The sequence below is a fragment of the Aythya ferina genome (assembly GCF_964211825.1).
Source record: "Aythya ferina genome assembly, chromosome: 9".
In the NCBI taxonomy this organism is placed as follows: domain Eukaryota; kingdom Metazoa; phylum Chordata; class Aves; order Anseriformes; family Anatidae; genus Aythya; species Aythya ferina.
In genome coordinates, this window is record NC_140305.1 from 26065094 (window position 1) to 26083128 (window position 18035).

An 18035-nucleotide genomic window follows, 5' to 3' on the forward strand; every position below is an offset into this window, starting at 1 on the left:
GTATTTCTGTGACTCATGCTCTGCGTTTCAGCACCTGCTTTCTACCCCACCCGGTCTGCCATTGTATTTTTTACACCTGTGCCTTGTTGGTAGCGTTCTTCCTTTTCAAAAGCTCCCTTTCCAACCCCTTCACTGGCTCCAGGAGTAAGCTGAGCTCCTCTGGCCTTGGTGTCCCAACAATTCGGTGCTGCTCCCTGTGCTCCTTTCTGTGCTTGCCTTTGGGTGTTAACCTGCTTGTGGTTTTGAGTCAGTCTGTGGAGTTATAGAAGAAGTAATTGTTTCTTTAGAAATATTGCAGAGGTGTGGGAGACAAGCACTGGTGCTTCCCTGCACGATTTTCAGCTACAGCAGCATAAGCCAGCCGTAGTTTGTGCCTTGTGAAAGAAGCAGCTTCCTGGGGAGAAGGTAGGATCAGTAACTAACATTGTGCACGGTTTGTGTGCTCCCGTTGTATGGGTACAGTGAATTCCTTGTCTCTGGTGTAATAAACTGTTACTGCAGGTTGACGAGTGCTCCGTAACGTGCTGGGGTAGCAGAGGCAGAACCAATCTCCTCGGAGGTGCTGTTAATGTTCACTGCAGAGCCACCGGCATCGCAGCGCTCCGAAGCAGACAGAGCACAGAGAGGAGAAACTTTGTGGGGGCTGCATCCGAGGGCTCGGAGCTAAAAGTAGCTGCTGCACTTTGGGAGCTAACGCGTGTTGGCAGCGGGAGCAACAGCACGGCTCCTCTCCTGCCAGCCATTAAGAGAAGTAAAGCAGAGCTTTGTGGAGCCTTTGCGTTGGGAGCTCCATAAATCCAGCTGGAGGAGATGCGCGGCTCTCTTGGCACCAGCTCCGGGCATCCTGTCACGGAGGCCACAGAAACTGGTGCCGTGCCACAGCCTGGCACCTCCGGGGTGTCCCCGAGCTGGCGTACAGGATGGCTTTGGGGTGAAACGCCTCCCTTGGTGTGTGTGTGCTTCACCTGTAGTGAGCTAAACCTCGTGTAACGAAGCTGTCGCTCTGCTGAGGCTTATTCTTAGCAGCGCTCCTCCAGAGAGCAGTGGCGTTTTCCAGACAGGAGGCGGCTAGAAGGGAGTGACCTGCTCCTAGGAAAACGGTGAGGGTAGAAGGGAAAAGGGACTGCCTGCCCACCTGGGGCTGGAATAGGAGTTAGAAGTTGGTGGTGTTGGCTTGATGTTGCTTGGTTTGCTTTCCTGGACGTGGTACTGTGATAAACTCAGCAGCTGAAGCGAGAGGTGAGGCGCTGCCTTCCCCTGAGCCAGCACTCCCCACGGCAGCCAGCTTCCATCCCAGCGCGGTGACGCGGTGCTGTATTTGCTGGGTGAGGTAGCTCCTGTTGTCCTGGCCTCGCTGACGGCGTCTCACAGCTTCTCGCTGTTGTGATTTATTTTCGCTTTGCAGTTGGGAACGTGCGCGCTTCCAAATTGGCTTCCGCGCAGCTTGACCTGTCTGGCATCCTCTCGGCTGCGTTTAGGAATTCCTAATTCCTTTAATGCAAAAGCAGGCGTTCCGTTTGATGCGTGTTTTGTGTCGCCTCTTCGGCTTAGCAAAACTTGAGAGAGAAGGCAGAGATTGTCTAATAATAGCTGCAGGTTTTAGGAATAAGGCCCCAGACACGGCGTTGCCTCGCAGCACGGCAGGTGGGGTAATTGGCCTCCTCCTCTGCGCCAAGGGAGCGGGCTGGGGGCGGCAGCCAGCTCTGCCTCTGCCTTTTGGATGCTTGGTCTGGGGCTTGGTGAGCTTTTATTTGTATTAATGTAACCTTGAAAGGAAAAAAGATTGCTTGTCGTGTTCATAAAGATAAAGGTGAGTGTCATCTCTGGCTTTGTTTTTAAAAAGGTGAAGGCAGAGCTGCTGTGATGCACGTACCGAGGGGTAGCACTTCATCACCAGCTGATCTGTAGGAGAGCTGTGGAAGTAGCAGGGAACACGGGAGAAGTGCCTTTGTGCCTCCGTCTGCTGAGTTAGCCACAGAAGAGGTGTCTGGGTGTTCAGTCCGTATTGTATGGCAGAAGGCATTCAAGCTGGTAGAGGGAAATAGATAAACAAATTGATGAGTTTCTTGCATGCACTGAAAACAGCTTCACGTGACAAATGTGAGGGCTGAAAGCTCTGAAGATGTTGCAGTTATAAAGGCTCAGGGACATTTTAGAGTAGCAATTTTCTTCAAATTCCTTTCAGCCTGCTCTGAAGGCAACATTTTGAAGGGGTTAAGACAAGAAACAGTGAGCCTGTAATTTTAAAATTGATTCTGTGCAGAATCAATTATACTTCAAAGTATGCTATTCTAGAAATAATAACATGGTTTGGTTATTGTTGCTTTATAAGTTTTGTTTCCAGAGCCTAAAGAAGCTATTCTGCTTTATTTTTCTCATATAAGCCTTCTAGGAATCTCGCCTTGCTTTTAATGGGTTGCTTGTCAATAAGGATTATCCGTGTGGTAAGCATATAATTTTATAAAGAATTTGGAGAGCGAGGGATTAAGCTGCCTTGCTGGAGAACCAGCAATGAAACCGAGACAGTAGAGAGAGGAACTGAATTAACCTTACGAGAACTGTTTTAAATTAGTTCTGAAAAAACTCGTGGATGCTATAAATGGGTCTGAAAACTTCAGCAGAGAAGAGCCTGTTCCCAGCGCTGCATTTAGATTCACGTATTTGTCATCCATTGACTTGTTAGTTTGGGCGGAGCGCGCTGTCCTCTGGAAGGAGTGGGAATCCTGATGCGTAGAATTGAAATGCTGATTTTCTTTCAGAAGCCTGTTTGCTTTTTCAGGTCTCCTTGGAGCTGTAGCTTTGCTGTGCTGGGAAATGGCATAAAGCAGCCCCCTGACCCGATAAGCACGAGTTGGTCCTGGCGTAGCTCGGACAGCCAAACCTGGGTGCTCCCCCTTGCAAGTTATCCTGTCCCATCCCAGCATTGCCTGGAATAATTTTGGGACCCGTCTTTCTCTTAGGCAGGATGCGATGCCAGGTAGGTGAATGCCGATACCTTTGGAGCACCTGACGAGCTGTCCCTTGGCACCAGCCCTGCTTGGTTCCTTTTTTTGCCAAGTGCCTTTCTCCGCCTGTATTTTGGCACCAGTCTGTCACACTTGCTCCACGATGCTCCTGCGGGGTGCTGTTCCTAAGGTTTCAAAGGTAACTCTGCACTTCCTGCCTAGCCATCCCCCCTGATCTGATACTTGTTCGAGCTGCCTTCCAGCTGTACCCACAAACTCTCTGCCCTTTAAATGGGGGGATGCTGACAGAGCTGCAGTCCCCAACAGGAGAGGGAAAACAAATCCGACTCTTTTGCATTTAGCTTTTCTTTGCCCTTGTGATCCATTCTGTAGCCCCATCTTGATGCAGTCGTTTTTGTGGCAAAATCTTTTATTCACTTTCAGTATTCTCACTTGTGTTTTTATGCAGGATTTGCAGTTCTTCACATCCTTGAAAGCATCTTTCTCCCTAAAACCTGGGGCTCTCTGGTGTTCTTTGTAGCTCTCTCTCATCCTATGATCGTGATCAACTCAGACTTCCCAGTGGTTTTTTGTCCCAGCCTTTCCTGGGCACTAGTTTATCTTCCTCATCTCCTTCATACTAATTTGTCAGCACCTTTTTGTCCCATCTTTCTCCCTGTCCATGTTCTGGAGTCAGTGAAAGCTGTCCTCTCTGCCCTTTGTTTCTCCCTCCAAGCCTCAGGTTAAGATGTGCAGTTTTCACCCTTCGTTCTCCCTGAGCTAAGCTCTCAGTGGCCAGGCCCCCATCATCTATCACCCTTCCTCTTATAATTTCCTTGACTGGCAGGCTGTACGCCCCAGGGCTAAATTTTGCAGCACCACGACGTGCTCATCCATCTCCTCGTGCCGGGCGTCTCCTCTTTCTGGCTGCTGTTTCCGAGCAGTGACTGCGTGTGAGGCTGCCGGCCCTGGGCCTACGCTCGGCTCCGAGCTCACGTCCTGGCCTGCTTTCCCTGTTAGGTCCCACATTCCCCCTGCCCTGGCTTCCCCTGCTGGAGGAGCAGCAGTGTTTTACACAAATCATGGGTTTGGGAGGAAATTTTCAGGTTTTATTCACACAAATTGTGGTCTGGGCTTATACAGCACGAGCACGTAGCTTTTCAGAGGTGCTGAATGCAATGGCCAGGCACAGAAAGAGGTGCTAACAGTAACGAAATAAAAAGCCACTGCAAAACATAGTCCAATGTTTTACTCTTTGGTTAGCTTTGCACATGAACTGCGTGGCAACGTCCGACTGCTTATTGAGTTCTGATTTATCCCCTTGCCAGCAGAGCTGTTAGTGCCTGGCTTGCCTTCCCCTGCCCGTTTATCACTTCTGCAATACGAATGTGGAACACAGCAGGGGGCGGGGGAGCTGTAGTTAAATCTGTTTGTAATGCCAAATGAACACATTCCTGGATTTGAAGCTATTTCTGAAGCCCTCTGGATGACGGGGGATCTGCCCGTGCCGTGCATCCAGCTCTTTGATAGCCAACAGCTCGTGTGGGTAGAGCGAGGAGTTGCCCTGCGGTGCTCTGGCACTTTGTGGGGTCCTATCTCATCTCCTGGAGAAGTCGTCCGCTGCAGGTAGCCTTCTGTTAATGCGATGGAGTTCGGGGCCCACCCTTGGTCCAACAAATCTCTCTCTCTGCAGAAACCGCAGGTGCTTCCCCAGCAGGCAGCGCTTGTGCTCGGGCGCCGTGAGGACAGGGAGAGAAAGCGAAGCAGAACAATGCGTCCTGTGTGTGAAACCAAAACTGCTGAGAGCCCCAGCCCGCCTGCTTTGCGTCGGTGCTGATAGGAGGCGATTGTTCCTCGCGAGGCTTTGGCTCTCTCAGGCGCCTTATTCTTTCGCAGGAATGTCAGCCCACTCTGGAGGAGGCTCGGCTGCTGTGACAAAAGCTTTCTGTTTAGTGCCGGTGTTCAGAAAGGGGCTCTGGGTGTCAGATAAAACCTTGTTTAGAAGCTCAGTCCGGTGGCGTCGTTCAGCTGCATCCCCAAATCGCCCGCTGCCATCTGCTGAGCTCTGAGCAGAGGGAACCGTGCAGCCGTGGATTTGCAGCGTCTCAGAAAAACCTGGAAATGTCCAGGCAGTGCCAGGTAACTTCACTGAGCATCTCGTGTCTGAGCCAGCCCTGCTGCTCCTCTGCTCAGGTCGGTGTCACGGGGACCAGCACCCCTCCCAGCTACTGCTGGCACCTCCCCCTGTTTCTGTGGGGGTTTGGTCTTTATAATTCAGAAAGTCTGACACGAGCCCGGTGAATTGGGCCCTAGTCATTCCCTAACAGATGGGCCCAAATTGGATATCAGAGGGCTGAGGAGCGTGTAAGCATCCAGCTAAATGTTTAATGATACCAAATATTAAAATCCAGCTCTCCCACAGGCAGTAAAAAACGAGGATTAGAAAGCTACCTAGTGACGTTTAATGGTAGCCTGAGTGGCTTCGGGATGCGAAGAGCAAACACTTTGGGGTTTATGTGGTGTAATAAAGCTCCATAACAAGTGCCAGGCTTTATTCCCAGCCTGGGAATGAATCCTCTCAGAGCTTGCCACTCGGATGCGGGTCCTCTTTACTCACAGAAGATAAAATCGTCTGCCTGTGATGCAGGCGCACAAACGGTTCCCCAGGAGCTGCTAGGAATCTGAAATAAATGATCACAGGCCCGTGTCTTGCTCTTTCATATGATTCCCCAGTCGGATCAATTTAGGCTTCCCCTTAACAACTACTGTGCTGTGAGCACAACGCGCTTGGTTTTTAATTTCTTGGCTCTTAAGGCCAAAAAAAAACACGTGTAACCGTAGTTGGATGGCTTTGGAGAGACCTCTTTAGGCCTAGTGAAATATAGTTAGGTATCAACTTGGAACTGGTTCCCTTTGGGGACACTTGGTTTTGGGCTGCTGGACGGAAACTGGATTCATTTCTCCAGAGAAATGAGTTGTTGGAGACGCAGCTCTCCTCTTACCGCCTGCCAGGTGCGTGGTGCTGGAGGGAGCTGAAGCTTCGGCTCTGGCTCCTGGGCTTGGTGGCTTCACACGTCGATAGCCGTGTGGCCGGGTGGCTCGAACAGCCTGGGGTTCTGTTCGGAAATACGCTTAAATTTATAGAGTGATGAGATGGAAATCCATCCCACGGGAGGTGTGGTAGGCACCATGCTAGGTGGTGGAGCAGGGAACCGAATGACAAAATACCTTGGGTATTTACACAGCCACGGGTGCTTCCAGTTGCTTTTTCTCTCAGATTTTTACAAAGAACTGTATGGGTAATGTTAAATAATCACCTAACATCTCAAATGAGATGGAGGCACCGCAGGTTTTGCTGTAACAGAAAAGCAGGGTGAGTTCTGCTCCTGGTTGTGCAGCAGGAGAAGAGACGGAGGTTTAATTGTATTTGATCCGTCTGTAATCTGTCCCTCTGAATTCATGTGTATTTTTATTAGGCACTCCAAAGTGATATCAAAGTGTACGAGTATAGGGCGAGAGAAAGGGAAATCAGCAGCAGAACGGAACAAAGTTACTTCTCCTCGACCATCACCACCAGGAATGAATTAGCAGAGCTGTGTAGTCGAAGGATTGCAGGTTCTGTTTTTAGAGCTGTTTCCCTGAAGAGCCCCAAACCCCAGATGTTCTCCCCAGCACCGTGCGCTCTCTCTCACCTCTTTGATTTGCCAGTGCCGTAGCCCAGTTAGCAGCACGGAGCTGCTTCTGCGGCCTGAAATGGCAAGGGGGGAAGTTATTTACTTATGGCCACGCTTAGAGAAAGTTTAGTAATGATGATGAAGTTGAGTAGTGATGTCAACGTAACGTTTTGTAGGAAGATTGGCACTTTAAAGTCTGTTTTTTCTATTGAGATAAAATGGATAAAAGCTTTCAAACCTTGTTTGACAGAAACTGCCCTGGAACACTTGTAGAGGCAGCCGGCGTTGCAGCACGGTAAATACAGGCTGTGTTAGTTTGCCTGTCCTGGCGAACGGGATCTCAGCTTCTGGTGTACAAGGTGCTGGGACATAGTGCCTGGAGCTGTTGGAATAATTGGGGCGTTCAGGAGAAGGGAATGAATGAGAAGAGCTCTTTAAGGCGGCCGTTCTGCAAAGACTGGGGGAAGTAACGCTGCTGTGATCGTCCTTGGTGCCTCCGTTACGTAAATGCTTGGGATTCTTCAGTTTGCTGTGCTTGGAACAATTTGATGTGCTGATGCTCACCGCGAGCTCGAACACATCGTGGTGTGCCGGCCAGGAGCCAGGTCACCACTTGCAACCCTGCAACTGGTTCCTGTCCTGACCAAAAGCGGGCATCCAGGTGGGTTTGGTGAGCAGCACCCGGCGTGATGCTCCTGCTGGCAGCACCCCGCTGAGTACCAAGCTCCAGGAATGACACCGGTGGCTGTCCTGCTGCTGCCACCAGCTCCAGGGCCTTGGCCCCGAGCTCCTGCGTGCGGCACGGCGCTGCACAGCTCCCGTCCCTGCTATTTATAGGCCCTGCTGAGGCCGGGCTGCTGGCAGCCAGAAAGTTCTGTGCTAAATTACAGGCCCTAATGATAGTTTTTTCCTGTCCAACTTCACATGTAAGGAAGCAATTAAGCCCTTGGGCAATTAACCGTCAATTAAAGCGTGACTCTTCCTAAATTGCCTCTAAGTAACTGGGAGTTAAGTTCATCGAGATGAGAAAATCAGCAAGCGACACCAGGGGTGCATCAGAGGGCTCTTGTTTCCACGGTGGTCAGCGAGAGGAGAGCCGTGTCGTTCGCTGCGCCTGGCACGTGCTTGAAGCAGCTCTCCAGCTTCATCAGCGGTAATTGCTGTGATCAATATGCGGTTAATGCAAGTAAAACGGGTTCCTAATTAACTTGGTGAATCAAATCCGTGTCCAGGCTTACTCCTGCCCCTTCTAAATCGGATGAGGTTTTTCCAAGGCTTTTTTCTATGATGCAGTAAAACAACTACGTTGTGTTTATGCTTCTGCAAAATGATACGCTCTGGATTTGGTGCATGTGTTTACCTAGCTCCTCTTCATTGAGAAGCATCCATTTTTTAGTTTGCCCATGCTACTTTGTGAGCAGATTGAAATACAAAATAGTTTTGGGCGAGGCATCTGAAGTCCAGAAGTTGGTGGCCGCAGGTTTCCCAGCTGCCTTTTGTTATGATTTCAATGCAGTTGTGAATGTTTTCTGTCTTCACAGACAAAGCTGCACTGTCTCAAGCTGATCTGCAAAGTGTAGATACCAAAAAACCCTCACGGCTCAGCTCAAAAAGTTGAGGCTCAGCTCACACCTGACAAGCCCCAGGGGCTGGTGAAACCTAGAAGTGAGATGGGGTCGTTCCTCCTGGCTGTACCACGAGCCTTGGGCACGGCTGGGAGGCAGAGGGGTGCTGCTGGGGCAGGGCAGGGGGCAACACCAGGAGTCCCAGCAGGATTTCTGAGCTGGGGGAGATGGCTGAGGGGACACGGGGACAATGAAGGGTGACCCTGGCTGGTGGAAGCAGCTGCTGCTGCCTCCTCTCGCAGCTCCTCCTCCTCTATTATGCTGGTCTCAGCTGGCCTTGGCAGCTCCATCCCCTGTCCTTTGGGGACAAGCCTGATGAGCTGGGATTATCCCGGGCTCTGTTGCCTTTGGGTGTAGTAATTGGCAGGTGTGAAGATATCTGAGAGTTAGGAATGGAAAACACCCCCGTGGTAGCCTGAATGAATATGGATGTGTGAAGGATGGCGTCGGGAAAGCAAATCAGCCTGAGGAGCTGGAGACAGGAGCGCTGGCGACAACGCTGCTACGAGCAAACGGCAGCGGCTTACCCTGCCTGAATGAAGGGCCCCTGGCAGCGCCATTTGTCCAAATTGCAGGCTGCAGCCTAGAACTTAAAAGGCACTTCAATATTCCTAAACTGAGGAATTATTCATAGCACGATGTGCATCTGAGCTATTTTTAGAAAGTGCCAACGAGAGACCATTCATCTTACATTTACTTGGGGATGCGGGCTGCTGTAACGTGTGGCGTGGATGACTTCTGTGAAAATGTCTGCTCGGAGGAGGAGGAAAGCAGAAAGTGCAGTGCCTGGCTGCTGTCTGCAAACCATACGTCGCCTGTTAGAGCACGAACAGCATCCTTGCGAGCAGGCAGGCAGCAGAGCCCTGCCTTGAAGAAATGACCGGTGATTTCCCCTGCACGAGCACTCGGGACACACAGACACCGTCAGTGCCTTTCAGAGGCACGAGGAGGATCCTTTACCCAGTGCAACGCTCATTTCACTCATGTTTGTTTTATGAGTGAAGCTGCATTAAACTTTCATTCAGGACAGGCTCCGGCCCTGATCCGATCGGGAAGTAGGGATCTGCCTGAGGACAGCGCAGCGGGGCCTGGAGGAGACACGGGGCAGGGGCCAAGCACTGAGAGGAGCAGCCCACCCCGCAAGGCCACCCCTCGGGGACAAGGTTTGTCCAGGGAGGTTTGTGTCAAATCACACTTTGCTTCCTCACTGCCCTCGCTGCTGGGTGCAGAGCTCCTGTTCTTCACAGCCAGCTCTTCACAGCCATCAGGCCTATTTTATGTGAGCTTTAAGTGTGACTGAGGAGAAACCCAAGCCAAAGCCAGCAAATAGAGGAAAGGATTTGCTGCAAAAACATATTTTAAAGTACCTATTTAGTGTAAAGTAGCTTCAGAGGAACCACTCGAGTGCTTACCCCGTACTTTGTCATTAATATTTATCTCGGAGCAGCTGAGAAGGCAGCAAGGCCTGTTGGTGTTGGGCCATTAGCGTGGAGGTGAGGCAGAAGAACGCATCAGAGCATTTGCTGATGATGCAAAACGTCCTTTTCGATACCAGAAATATCATTCTCCTTCTGCTCTTCAGGGAAGCATTTGTGTTAATGGCCTTCACTGCGATAAAGCCGTGGCCTGGCTTCTCTTCAGTCTCGTGACCGTTCACACCTGGGGTTTGGGAGGAAGAAAGCGTCCTGCGACCTGCACTGAAGCACCGTGTGCGAGGCCAGATTTCTGTCTGAGGCTCCCCCTGCGCTGAACGTGGAGAATTTGGCTCCTGAGATAGCCTGGGGGGGGTTGCTGCTGGTGCTGACTGCCGGTGATGAATGTCATGGTCCGTCCTGCAGCCAGAGCTGCTTCCTTGAAGGCTGTCGGTGGGGATATACAGGGAGTAAACTCCTCTGGTGTGTGCTGACCAGAGCTGAGTGCTGGATTAAAGCAGAAATTCCTCCTCTCCAGCTCCCACATCCTGCTATCAGCATTGAGCAGCATCCCGTGGTTATCTGTAACCAAGCGGGTGCCCTCCTTCCTCTTCTGCTGGGGAATTATTCCCAGTTGCTGTCTCCAGGGGAGGTCTGTTGCACTCTTTCTTGCCTGTCATAAATATAAAATGTGGCTCGTGTTCACTACTGAGGCGTGAGGCTTTGGTGGCGATCCAAATATAGTACGTTATTAAGGTGCTTTCAGGAGGTGTGCCCATAAAACAAGTTTCTGAATAAGCACCCTTTATCTTTCCTGCACGTTTTGCAGGAAAATGTCAAGTTGACTCTGATGGATGGGCTTTTATTGTGCTCTGCTGAGAGCTCTGATCTATGGGAATCTCTGTAAGCAAGTTTCTGAGGGGGGGCAGCTGGAGAACCACACCTGCGTGCTCTCCCAGTCTCGCATCTCCTTTTACCACTTGCTTTCATCTGTTCTCTTTCCAAGGAAGAGGCTTTTTGGCTCTTTAAGCTTCTTATGCTCCCCAGCTCAAGGCTTCTTCCCTTCCGACACCCCTCTTCAGTCTTACTGGCACAGCGAGAGAGCCCAGAGCTTATTCTGCTCCTTTCCCCAGCGAGGGAAGCAGCAGAGCTGCTCTGAGCCGTTATCTCTCCTGGGGCTCTCCTTTCCTCTTCTTGTCCTCTCATCCCCTGCCTGCCTCAGCGTTGCTCCTGGGAGTGAAAGGGGCAACCTTCCTGTATCGGGAAGGTCTGTGGCAGTTTGCAGGCTGAAATTCATTGGAGCAGCTCTGACAGCTCACGCTCAGCAAAAATCTGCCCTTCAGTAATGTTAATAACGTGACTTGATGTTGGGATTAATCAGCCTGACAGCTTCCTCTTGGAAGGACGGCTTCCCCCTGGAATGGGAGCTGCTGCAGATCGTCACGCTTCATATGCAGTGATAGGAGTAAATTAGCAAGATTTAAAGTTTATAAAAAGGGGCTTAAAGAAGTGAATTATTTTTATTTTTTTTTTTCTGCTGTTGGCAAATTGTCAGCTCGGCGCTGGCAGCAATCCCAGCGGCAGCTGTCCCCCAAAATTCCTGCTGCTTGTCCACACGGCAGTGACCAGGCGATACCTGTTTGAAACAGGTCCCTGCAGCTGCTTCTGGGTCCCAAAAAGCTTTCCAGCAGCAAGTGTCCAGGCTGTGAGATCCGGCAGGGTGCTGGGAGTTGTGCAGGAGCCTGGAGCTGTGCAGGGGCACGCGGCTTCTGCCTCGCAGCACCTTGCGTCCCAGAGCCACAGCTCACAGACCTGTCATGTTCTTGGCACTCTGTCGGTGCTCAGGCCTCTCAAAGTGTGCTTTTGTGGTTGCCCAGCCCCTGTGCACACATTTCATGCCGTACAAGTTCCTGTACTGCTTGTCCTGGTTGAACTGCAGCTGCATTGTGTTCGGGTCCATAACAACTCCTTCTCCTTTGTATCGCCTTTCCAGGTGAGACCTTGTTTGTGCAGCGCTGTGTTTGCTTTGGTAGGCTTCCAGTGTTAGGTGGGCACTTACAAATGTCACTTTCTCTAACACAGGAATAAGAGGGTGTAGATCAAAGCGGCACACCTTGGCACAGAGTAAGTTGTGCAACATCCTTCAGCTCCTGTTAGGAATTGGCTTGTAAAAGCTGGTGGGGGTGAAAGAAAGCGTCTCTGCATGGAGTGCCTGTATCCGTCTGGGTGAGAGGATTGTGTTTTGCCCAGTTGGCAAGGTTTCCCATCCCAAAGCTGGAGGTGGTGGACTCGTGTCAGTGCTTAGTGGGAAGGTAAGGACTGCAGTGATGGGACTGATTTCATTGATGTGCGTATCCTGAACGCTGAGGTGATAGAGCCCAATGCCAGATGTGCACTGATCAGGAGTTCATTAAATCACATCTTGTTTGCTGGACAAATGCAGCGGAGGAAACTGTCCTTCTGCAAGTGATGCTGGCCGCATTGAAGGCTGGATGCTGTTCCTGGGATAACAAACCAGCTCTGTGCCACTTCCAGCCCTCAGATTTGCATCAGCCCGCGATGACGGCGGAACACCAAGTCTCCTCAGAGCACAGCAGCGCCCACCCCTCGCTTCCCCAAACAAATCTTCTCCTTTGCAGCGCTCCTGTGGCGTCAGGAGCAACAAAGACAACCCTTCAGGTTTCCTGTAAGAAAAAAAGCAGAGCGAGCGTGTTCTTGGATTTCCTCCTCCAGCTTTTCTGGGAACGGCTCTGCATTATTTATCTTTAAACAAGTTTTCTCTGATTTGACTTTTTTTAAGAGACAGCCTTTGGAAGGAAAATTCTGTTGCATTGTGTATAAAGCAAGAACTCGTGTAGTCCTTAGCGAGCAGTTTATATATTATACATGGTGCTGGAAGCATAAAAACGTGTGTGTGTGTATTTATACGGATGTGTTGCTGTCTGAAATACTCCAGGATTGCCTTGGATTGGCAGCCCTGAGTGAATTCCTGGCCACTGCAGATTGCCAGGCAACACGAGCTGTGGCTGTGCTGAACGATCTCTGCCAGAAGCCCCAAATCCCGTTCCTATTTAACATGCTTGGTGCTGGTGTCTCCCCTTGCTTTGGGGAGATTTTAATGGCTTGGTGTAAACCACTGAGCATGAATCTCTTGGGTTTTCCCTTCCCCTTTCAAAATCTGACTGTTCCTGGTAGTGCACTTCCAGACGTTCCTCTGGAACTGAAACTTTACCTCGTGCTTTCTTTGCTTGTGTCACGCCTGCTCCTGGGCTCTGGGTGCAGTAGGTGTCTGCGGGGCGGCTCTTCCAGCTGGCCAGAGCCCCCTCGGCCTTCCTGAGCTTTCCCCTTCTCATCCCTGCTCCTGTCTTGCCTTTTTCAGCCCACAGGGGAGGTCTCAGTGGTGACTGGGAGGCAGCTGGAATTTCAGCAGCGTGAAGGATTTCAGAAATGGAACCGAATCCATTTCCTTAAATAATTCTGTAGGGCAGCAGCAGCTGGAATAACAGTCATGCTGCTGATCCTTTGCTTTGCGTGCTCTCTGCTTGCTAACATTTAAAAATACTGCTCAGACATCCAGTCATCAGAGCTCAAATTCAGCAGCACAACCCCAGCTCTGACTCTTACACACGGGATGCAAATTGTTCTTCACGCACAGCACATCCCCCAAAACCTGGGGGCTGTTGTCCAGCAGGGATGGCCCTGTGCAGCCCCTGCTCCCCAGCTTGGTGCTGCTGAGCCACGATTGCGACTTCAGGGGGCTTTTGGTAAAAACAGGTTTTTCTAACTTGCCTTATGAACTTGGGTTTGTAAACCTTTTCTTCGAAGTAGTGGAAGGAGGCGGTGCCGTGCACTGAGCTTCGCCTTCAGTCATCTCGCAGGGTACCTGACAACAAGATGCTTGATGCTGTATTCACGAGTGATTTCCATTAACACCAGCAGCAAAAATTACATCTGAAATTCAAATCTTGACTCTATCATAGCATCCTTTAATTCCGAGCTGAGGCTTTTATTTTGTTTCTGAACTGTATTCATTAAACGTTTACACTGTGGTGGATTTAGGGAGAAAAACCTGACACGTGAGCCCTGCGCCAGCAGCAATTTGGCCACTTCAACTTCTGGAAGGAAAAAACCTGGAGATCAGTGATTTCAGGTATTGTACAGCACGTCTTTTGGGAGCCATACCCAGCGAAGCCGTGCGTGCACCCACAGACCTGGCAGGTGTAGGGGAGCTCCTGCTCCTCTGCTGTGGGGTTTGCGCAGATCCCTAGGGTGTCCTGGGCAGGCAGGGCCCCATGAGGATCTCTGTGTCCTAAGGTTCATGAGGCACTCACTCCAGCAGTGTTAAAATAACATTGTTCAGGTTTTAATCTTAAAAGTTCAACATCCTGGAGTTAAGTTCCTAATCCCTGTCCCCTGTACCACGATTCCCCCCCCCCCCAAATGTTTAGTTTCTGTGCTATTCCCTGCATCAGCTGCAGCTTTAGGTTTAATTTGCATCTTTTTCCTTCTCTAGTGGTGCTTTAATGGACAATGTGATGCTAATTCGGTGTTAACAGCTGAAAAAAAAAATAATTTCATCTGATTAAATTAAAATGCAGAGCTGTGATTTCATCTGCAGCCCCGCGCTCCTGAAGGCAGCACTTCAAGTTTCTGAGCTGTTCAGGGAAAAGCTGCTCGGGCCAATCTCATTCTAAACGTTACATTCAGCTCAATTTACTGTGTCCCTTGTATGTAAGCGCTCTGAAAATGCGATAGTTGACTTGAGGCAGCAGAGCAGTGCGTGTTGGGGCTCTGCACCCAGCAGGAGGGATCTCAGCAGCACCTTTGGTCCAGTTGCAGGACACGGGGCTGAGCTCCCCGACCTGCTGTGCTTGTTCCATTCCTGAGCTCCCACCTGGAGCTCACCCGAGGGCAGCTCGGGGACCGGGCAGGTCCCTCTCCCAGCTGCTGTTTCCCACCACAGAGGACGAGAATCAGCAAATCACAAAGTGGAGATGCTGTTGCTGCACGGGTCAAAATTCATTTCCCCGTGCTGCTTGTGGTTCAGCCTTTAGGTTTGTAGGTAAAGCAAGCACTTTGTGATCCTACCCGTAGCCTGGAGCGAGGAGTGTCTTGTGCCAAGCTGTTTGAATCACTGGAATTGGGGAAATTAAATCCCACCTGCTGCACCCTCTGGGACATAAAAGCAGCTCTTGGTTGGATGTGAACAACGGTCACAGCGCCCTTGTTTCCCTTTTATAACAGCCCAGATTTAATGAAGTGGAGAGCAGGCAATAAATACCAACTGCTCCTAGGTCTGGCTGCTGGAAGCAGAAGGTGTGATTGCTTTTTAGCCCATCAGGGCTATCGGTGCTGGCGTTAGCCCAGGTCGGGCACTGCTGGAGCCACGCGGCTCTGAGGAGTCTCCCCTTTACCAGGAGAAATCGGCTTTCTCTGCAGCTGCTGCGGGTTGTGGTGTGTTTAAGAGCGCTGTTGCACGGGTTCTAAAACCAGCACGCAGTTTTCTATTTATTGGGTTAACCTCTAAACTTTCTAGTCTTAAAAATACCTCACAACATCAGACACGAAGCAGACTTTGTTGTTGTTGCTTTATAGCTACGGTTTGGGTGTAATTCACTTCATTTATCATCTTCTGTAATTATTTTTCCATCGCCCCATCTACCCCGGGGACAGTACGTGCATTTCAATCAGCCGGGAGAGCTGGTCACGAGGGGAATGGCAATTCAGGCGTGCGGAGATAGTTCCTCGCCTTCATTTATTTCTAAATAGAACTTTCTTTATCCTTATTTTGGTCCTTTATTATCCATAACGTCACAGCTCTTCCCAAAACGTCGCCTTCGTCTGCGCGAGCTCTGCAGGCAGCAGCTCTTTGAGAGCAATTTCTTTCAATTAGCCTGAATTAGCTAAAATGTGTTAAAGTAACCAGGAAGCGATCGAAGCTGCTAACCTGAGCTCCGAGCCAGCTCCCTCCCCATCGCGTGTGCTGCAGCTGAAAGAAGAGCGGCCGCCCTCCCGGCGCAGGGAGCTCTACATAAATAAAGAGCCTGCTTGGTAGCAAACACCAGGAAGGCTTCGTGCTCACAGTGGGTTCTCTCCTCTCCAGTTCCAGCCTCCTTTTGCTGGTCCTTTTTGCGGGCCAGCTCTGCGGAGCCTGGCTGCTGCTTGTGATCTCCCAGTCCTGCTGCTGAGCCGGGTGCGCTCGCTTCTCCTCCCGCTTGGCCGTGCTGGTTCCCCAAACCCAGCGAGGTGCCCGGCTGTGCCTTTGTCTGCTCTTCTGCGTAGCGACCTTCGGAACCGTATCAGATGACTTCTTCTTCACTCCCTCATGAATCATTTCCTATTCTTTTCTCAGATTTTCCTTTGCTCTTTTTCTCTCGGTGCAGACCCTTATTTTTCAGGTGTCAGCTGTCTGAAGTGTGCCGATGTCACTGCCCCCTCAATCCTTCCTGCTGGTGAGATAACTGCTTCTTAACACCTCCTGATCTCCTCCTATTATATATATGTATGCCTGCAGACCCCATTTCAGCCCCCAAGTCTCTGGTCCTGTATTTAGGAGAAATGCAGCAGCTCTTGCATTAGCCCAGGCCTGCTGAGCACCTGCTTTACGATATCCTCTGCTGTTCCTGTCCTGCTCGCAGGAGGCAGTGCTTGGAGGACACCAGCTCTGTGAAGGCGCCGTGTGGGTACGTACGCTCCGGGCAGGGCTTTTTGGAGCCCTCCTTGGTCAAGACGAGCACTGGCAGCAGTGCTGGGAAGCTCGAAGTGCTGTGAACGTGCTGGTCCCTCCCTGCTGCGTGGAGTTATCATCAGAGAGAAGTCTTCATTAAGGGATGTTCGGGCTCAGCGTCAGGGGAAATGGAGCCGAGCAGCCTGCATGGTGCTCGCGGAGCCGTTGTGCCGTGAGGAGCAGCAGCGATAACGCAGGCTGTATTAGCACAGCTCTCAGCACGTCCGTCATCAGGAAAGATAATGAAGAACTTATTAATGCAGCATGGAATTAGCACAGAATTGATGTTTGCAATGTCTGTCTTAAAGAAAACGTGGAACATTTAAAATGCTTTCCGAGAAGAATAAGTGGGATGGGAGAGTTTTGAAGAACACCCAAAGCAGGCAGCTGGGGGTTGTTCTTTTCCCCTCCTGTCTCAGCAGTGCCGATTTTAGCGCTCTTTGTGCCTGTTCCACGAACAGCTTCCCGAGGCCACGGCCGTGCCTCCGCGTGCCTGTGGAGCACGGGTGTCAGCGGGGCTGAAAATCCACCAGAGGGTGGGTTTGGGGCCAGGAATGCTTTTTGGTTTTTTTTTGTTTTTTTTTTCCCTGGTCATCAGCTGAGGGCTCGTCCAATTTCTCTTCTGGCAGCTCCCCTGAAAGGAGTGTTTTGAACATCAGGCACTGCTGTTTGTTCCGGGACACACCAATTCCATCTCCAAATACAGAGCAGACAAACATCCTGTCCGCGGCTGGGATGAGCACCGTGTCCAAGGCAAGCCTCTTAAGATAATTCTAAAAGGGACACATCAAAGGGGAACCTTGTGAAGATTTTTCCCCCCCATCTAAAATAAACCTGCGAACAAAGCCCTGGATAGGATGTTGGCGTGAGGAGGGCTTTGTGGTGCTTCCTTGTTGACAGAGAACCCGTAACCTCAGGGTTTGTTTTTTTACAAATCTATTTATAACGCGTTTTATGCTCACCAGTGTAAACGCAGAGGGTTTTGTGTTGATTTATGAAGGATCCTGCAGGTAGAGCACCTTGCTGCTTCGCTTCTCCGCCTGGCTGCTGCCGCCTGCACGCGTGCAGTTAAGAAAGAATTAATGAACTTTTGCTGCCCGTAATTAATGCACTGTTCCCTTAAATGTCGTCCCACCAGGAATGCGATTCTTCAAATGCTTTATTTAGAAAAATGCGTATAAATTACTCCCCCAGATGTGTTTTTAGCGGCTTGTTGTGTTATCTGCAGCACAATGAGGAGGTTTTGTTGCCGAGGGTTAGGAATATGTCAAATATTTTGCTCTTTAGCTCATGTCTCCGGAGCCGGGCACGCTCCCTGTTCCTCCAGCCGCACGATGCCTCTCGTTTTGCCCACCCACCGCCGTTTTTAACTAGGAAACTTCTGTGCAAGCCGTGGCTGTGGCTCAGCCACACAGCCTTGGGTGCCCACCTTTATCATCTTCCCGAAGCGATCTCATTTTCCTTTGGCTGCGGCGCCGTACCAGGATGTTGGCTCCCCGATCGCTTTCTGTCTTCTACGCCCTGTGTGGCTGCCAGGCTTTTCCCCACCGCTTCCTGTTGGTATCTGATTTGTCTCTATTTAGGTTGGTTTCTGTCACACCCACAACATTCCCAGATCCGGTTTGATCCTTTTTTGCTCGGTGTTGGCACCG

The 18035-nt window shown here is 50.7% G+C and overlaps 1 protein-coding gene and 1 long non-coding RNA gene across 3 annotated transcripts in view; both read left to right on the top strand.

Moving 5' to 3' along the window:
• PPM1L (protein phosphatase, Mg2+/Mn2+ dependent 1L) overlaps nucleotides 1-18035 on the top strand; it is a 68408-nt gene that overhangs the window by 19303 nt on the left and 31070 nt on the right. The gene's annotated exons all lie outside the window — the stretch shown is intronic.
• Nucleotides 94-12531, top strand: LOC311441517. Of its 2 annotated transcripts, XR_014696007.1 has the most exons (4): nucleotides 94-405; nucleotides 2780-2977; nucleotides 11534-11649; nucleotides 11739-12528. It is a non-coding gene; the product is annotated as an uncharacterized lncRNA (long non-coding RNA). The 2 variants fall into 2 exon arrangements; XR_014696006.1 differs by lacking the exon at nucleotides 2780-2977 and having other exon boundaries at nucleotides 11502-11649; nucleotides 11739-12531.